Below are 6,349 nucleotides of genomic sequence, written 5' to 3' on the forward strand. Positions count from 1 at the left end.
AAAAAAAAATCTTTATAATACTTTTGAAAATGCAGAACAATTAATAAAACTTATTTGTTAAGAATTCTATTTAGGGTACTTTTATATCTGGTATTCGCAGTTCTAAGTCTTTCAGTTATTTCTTTTTCAAATTGTGAATCATTAAATGGTGTTGAAGAACATTGTTGGATAATCTCTAAAAATTAAGAAAAATATGGGTTTATAAATAATTAATTATTAATCTTAAATACACAATTATGTTTGGCAATTAATTAAGGAAGATATATTGCTCGCATAGGCGCAAAGATTATTAAACATTTATAATTTATTATAATTACTTTTCACTATTTTGATAAGTTCGGTTTCTTTTAATTTAGTCATATCCTTCACCCACCCACGTCCAGTCCATGAAATATGTACACAGTATTCATCTGTAAACAATTTACTCATGACTCTTTTTATATGATTTGCAGCACATATACCGCCTATGCTTTTTATATACGATTCCTATAAACAATAACTCTAACAGTTATATATGCTATTGATTTGGTATTAAAAGATTTTATATTACCAGTTTAAGAACAAACTCAGTTTCATTTTTTATAAGATTTTCAATTGATAATAACTCATCTGCATTTTTAAGAGGAAAGTAACTCAAAAAAGTTGGATCAATGTATACAGTTGGAACAATGCTTTGAGAAGTATTTTTAAAATTGGCTTCTATTACTTCAATTTTTGCAAATATGCGATTCAACATCAAATTTATAGCAGTTTGACCTTGTAAGATAGTATTGCTTAATGTATCTAATTTATCTTCATAAAACCCTAATTCAATAATAATAATAGGTATAAACAGAGATATTAAAATTATTCTTTTTTACATAATATTTGATTTAAAGTTTAATAATGTTACCATAAGTATTGGTGTTTGGAGTGGTATATAATTGCTGTCTATTCTGTGCACTTGTATACCTACTTTATAAATTTAAGTATAATACATAGATATATAAATAATAGCAATATGTTTTAATTGTTTAATAGACCATTTGTATGAAATGTATAAAATTAATTAATATTTAACTTTAATGTATTAAGTTAGGGGTACTCTTAAATTTTAAAATTTTAAAAATTACTTGTTCATCTTGAGGTGGTTGGTAAGCTGAACTTGACTGAACATAATATGGTATTTGATCCACTGAAGATTTCTTACTCATTTGATCCGATAATAATGATGGTAATGTTTTATTTGGTTGCATTGTGCATTGTTTTAGTAAGGGTGAACTATTCACTGGTTGTAGTTCTGTATAGTGTACATCCTTTTCATAGCTGGGTAAATTTAATGCAGAAGTAGATGCAGGTGTTATACAATACCCTGAATGATCTGAACACAATTGTTCAAGCCGCCGCCTTTTTTCCTGGAAACCGGTCCACGTGAGCGTGTGGCGGACGAAGAATGTTCGAGAACTTCGCCCGTATCGGTCGTTGTCGCGCACTGCTCGTTATCACCAGCCGGCTTTTCGCTGGTCATATACCTGTGTACGCGACAACGAGTCAGTCTGCCGTAAGCTGTTGTGGTGTGCGTAGTTTTTGTGTCGCGCGTCATACGACGTCTCTACAACCCACAACAGCAGTACGAAACCACTCGTTTTTGTTTTGCACGACGCGTTCGGTCGAGCTGTCGTTGCACCCGTTCGCCGTCGCCGCACGTAGCGTATTATTTTTGTGGTTTGGCAGTATTATTGTGAGCCGTTCGTCGAGTGCGACTCGTTTTGCCCGTTGGCCATTGCGTGTGTTAAACGGTTGATTAGAGGTGCACATACGCTGTCGTCGACCCCGCCACCTTCCGTCGTTGCAGTCGCCGTCTTCGGCACCGCCACTCTCCACCGGTGCATAGGCCGTCGTCGACACCGTCACCCTATGTCCGTGAAGTTAGCCGCCCAACATCAACCCAACGAATTCATATTTGGTCATCCTTTAGTAAGTCATTAGTAAGTATTTGTAAGCACAAAATCAGAATTTGTAAGTTAACAACTTTCAGATTATCCCTGAAAGTTTACCAGCCGGGTCACTTCAACTTTTCGAAAGTTTTATTCCACCCCCGCAAAGTAGTCCATTAGTAAGTATTTGTAAGAGCAAATTCGAACTTTGAAAGTTATTATTTTCAAAGTTATGGCACCCTAAAGTTTAGCCAGCCGGGTCACTTAAACTTTTCGAAAGGGTAGGTTGCTAAAATACAATTTTTCTGAGCTATTATCTTTACAATTACCATGACCAAAGTTTTTTTACTATAAACTTTATAAAATTGTTATAAATAATATTAAAATATCTAATATGATTTTAAATATTTTATAATACTTATTAATATTAGGTACACTATAAACTCCCATGTATAGAAAACAGAAAGAGAATACATATTAAACATCTTCTATTATTATTATCGTTTCTTCATCAAGTTCTTGTGGTATGGAATCGTCTTCTTCATCCTCTATTTCTATTTCATCGATTCCCGCAATTTGTTTTTTCAGAAGTATCTTCGACTTTTCACTTTCACTTGGAGTATTGTAATCATTATATCCTTCATATAAGCTATTGGATGTTATTAAAACATTTTTAATAACTATCTCAGCATTTTTCAACGTTGTGCACATTACTATTCTGGATATAAGTTTAAGATAAAATTTTTTTACATCGATATTTGTTCCTTTAAAACAGGACCAGTTACTTACAAATTTCATGACGTGCGCATAATCAACCCGAATAAATGTTTTCAAAGTATAATTTGATTTCATTGAAACAATAGAAAACGATTTATCCATGTAAGATTTTAAACTTACTTCGCCCGCAATCGATCTAGATACACCTCCTAATAATGCTAATGAATGGTCACAAATTATAATGTTTGGTATTTTTGCATATCTGATCCAATCTGAAAGCCAATAATTGATCTGGTTAATATTATGGCATTCTGATAACATCTGTGTAATAGGTATCTGTCCACTTCGTGTTCCTGTGTGTATGACTCCTTGATATAAAAATATATGACCAGAAATGTTATTATTAGGCCTCTCAATTTTTTTACATAATGTCCCTGTGGCGTCAATATACAATTAACTACGTTTTTGTTTACGAATATAATCATTAAATATAATGGTTTGACTTGGAGTCCAATAAAAAATATAAAAAGGATCTAATCCTATTTTGTGGATGCTTGAACAATATTTTTCTTCATATTTCAAACACAAAAGAGATACTAGAACATTTTTTTCCGATGAAATTTCTTTGAATTGTGTCTTATCTTTGTACTCTTGACGAGACTTGCGTAAAACATCCAACGAATAAAGTTTACGATTGTTTGAATTTTCAGATACGTGTTCTCTCCTCCAATTTACTGCCATTTTTCCATCACATAACCTCTTTGAAACGTTATTTCTTTCTATTCCGGACAAAGGTCGTTTCATTATATTAGAATGCTTTTTTTCATTTACATCGTTCAACTTATAAGAAAATCGTACTGGTTCATTACTTTTTAGTTTGTTAATACATCTTAAATCAATTGTTGCATTACATTCTTTGCAGTATCCTTGACAATTAAAGTAGCATCCAGACGTAGATAAATTTAATGAATGTCTTTTGAACATCCAAATACAATTAGTTTCCAGTTGTGTCGAAAGAATTTCAAACATTGTATGTGTCCAGTCAGTTTTCATTGAATAATTATCATCAGGAGAAAGTAATGATAACCAAACGTGATTATTAATAACAAACATTTTTTCATCATTATCATCATTATTTTCTGTAAGACTTGTAAAACTCAAAACATCGTCATCTTCATCATTTTCTGAATCAGCTTTGCCACTGATTCCTAAAATATCATGGCAGTTCAATCGATTGCACTTGATAATTGTGTACAATGCTGTTGGTTTGATCTTGTTTCCAAAATGAAAACATATTCTGTCCCATAGTGGATCAGTACTTTTACCAAATGCATTTAATATTTCGGTTCTGAACAACTTCAGAACCTCTATCAACTCATGCTTATCGTAGTTACACTTTCTTCCACCCATCTGAAATTAAACAGTAAATATGATCGATATTTCCTGTTAGGTAGAATTGTTTAGAATACAATCTAATTATAAAAAAATAACCAATAAATAAAACATTACAACCAATAACTAACCACCATATGATGAGCGGAGTGAATAAGAATAATTTTTTGCTTTTTAAGTTTTCTACTTCATCATAGTATTAACTGGTAGGAAAGTGAATCTAGTTGGTAGTTATTAAAGTTTCCAATTAATTTTGTAGTTAGAAATACAGAGTAATTTTAGATTCTGAGCGAAGCGATGAATGTATTGATTTTACAATGTGTGTTTTTTTTTTTTTTTTTGTGTCTGTCATCACCTTTTAGGACAGTAACAATTTTTAACAAAATTGATTTTGGTTTTTGGTGTAACTCTAAAGCAAATGACCATAGATGCATGAAATTTTCACTGGTTGTTTATATTTGCATTTTCTATAAACGATAAAATTTTGAAAATAATTTGACTTTTTTTGAACAGTTAAAGGACATTGTCAGTTTTCAATTTTTTTAGTTTTTTTTTCTATAAATATCAATAAAATTTTATTTGTTGGGTAAAAAAGCGTGAAAATTTAATGCAAGGCTCCCGCTATATTGTTACAATAGAAGTTGAAAAATATAAAAATACGATTATTTGTTAAAACCAATCTGGTTGTTCATTAACATTTTTTATAATAAAAATTTTATTTTAGATTCTGAGCGAAGCGAGGTATGTTTTGGTTTTACAATGATGTTTATTTATTTTTATTTTTTATTCTGGAAACACTTTTTCTCTTCCTAAACTTGGTCAAAAATATCAAGTGTAGCATCTTTTCTGAAAGGTAATGTTCTTGAGCTGGTACTTTAGAGAGGTTATTTTTCGATTTTTGAACGGTACTCGAAATAAATGGGAAAAACCACGGAAAAATTACGAAAAAATGGGATTTCAATTTCTAACGCTTTGTTTATCACCTAAAAACGAAAATATTTTTGAAATATTTATGTTCATAATTTCATATACCTAGACAAACATACCGCCTTCACTCAGAATCGTTTTTCTTTCACAATGATATTATATAATTGGATTCAAATTTAATACCATCCAATATCCAGTGTTCGGACTTATCTAGATAAATATATATAGATCTAATAGATGAATATCTAGATAATTATTTATTCATCTTTTATCTTATCTAGATAAATAGTTACAAGGTATCTAAACGTTCATCTTAGATAATTTTTTTACTAATCTAAATAAATTCATCTAGATACATTTTTATTCATAAAAATCGCGAAATTATACAAAACTTTTTAATATTTATACAGATTCTCAAACAAAGTTTATGGTTTATAAATAATATAATTATTTTTATTTATATCATGATTATTATTATGTTCCTAGTGCCCAACTAAAATATACCAACATTTAAAACCATTTATAAAATATAATTGTATCTTTTTTTTTATCTAGATTAAAATGTATTTACCTTTATCTTTATCTAGATAAAAAAATACTTATCTAGTCCGAACACTGCTAATATACAGTGACCAACTTATAATCAACTGTACAGGAACTTGCCAACCTTTTTTTTTTTATATAGAAATAGTAGTAAAGTTGAAAGTGTTTGCTACTGTACAAAAAAAGTTAACTTCTCAATACACCATATGTAGGTTTTACAGGTACACATGTTATACATTGAAATTGATGTATTCGCCGCTGTGGTTATAAGATGAGGGTTGTACATGGATAAACAAGAACACTGATAATATATTTACAGTAAAATTAGTTTGATTTATTAAAACTACGATTTTCTGAACTGTACTGCACATCTGCACTACACTAAATACTACACTTCCGGCTCTCGCGTTGCCATGAGAAGCCATCGGTCGCTTGCGCCGCTCATTTGCTGATAGCAGCGTTTTAGTGATCCCACTGTCGCGTAGATATATACAATAATTATACATTACATCATAATAATATATTATGCTATAATATCTTATACTAACTATAATACCCATACAACATTATTTTAGGCGACGAAACGATAATAATAATAGAAGATGTTTAATATGTATTCTCTTTCTGTTTTCTATACATGGGAGTTTATAGTGTACCTAATATTAATAAGTATTATAAAATATTTAAAATCATATTAGATATTTTAATATTATTTATAACAATTTTATAAAGTTTATAGTAAAAAAACTTTGGTCATGGTAATTGTAAAGATAATAGCTCAGAAAAATTGTATTTTAGCAACCTACCCTTTCGAAAAGTTTAAGTGACCCGGCTGGCTAAACTTTAGGGTGCCA

The sequence above is a fragment of the Myzus persicae genome, unplaced genomic scaffold (genome assembly GCF_001856785.1).
Source record: "Myzus persicae strain clone G006 unplaced genomic scaffold, MPER_G0061.0, whole genome shotgun sequence".
Classification (NCBI taxonomy): Eukaryota; Metazoa; Arthropoda; class Insecta; order Hemiptera; family Aphididae; genus Myzus; species Myzus persicae.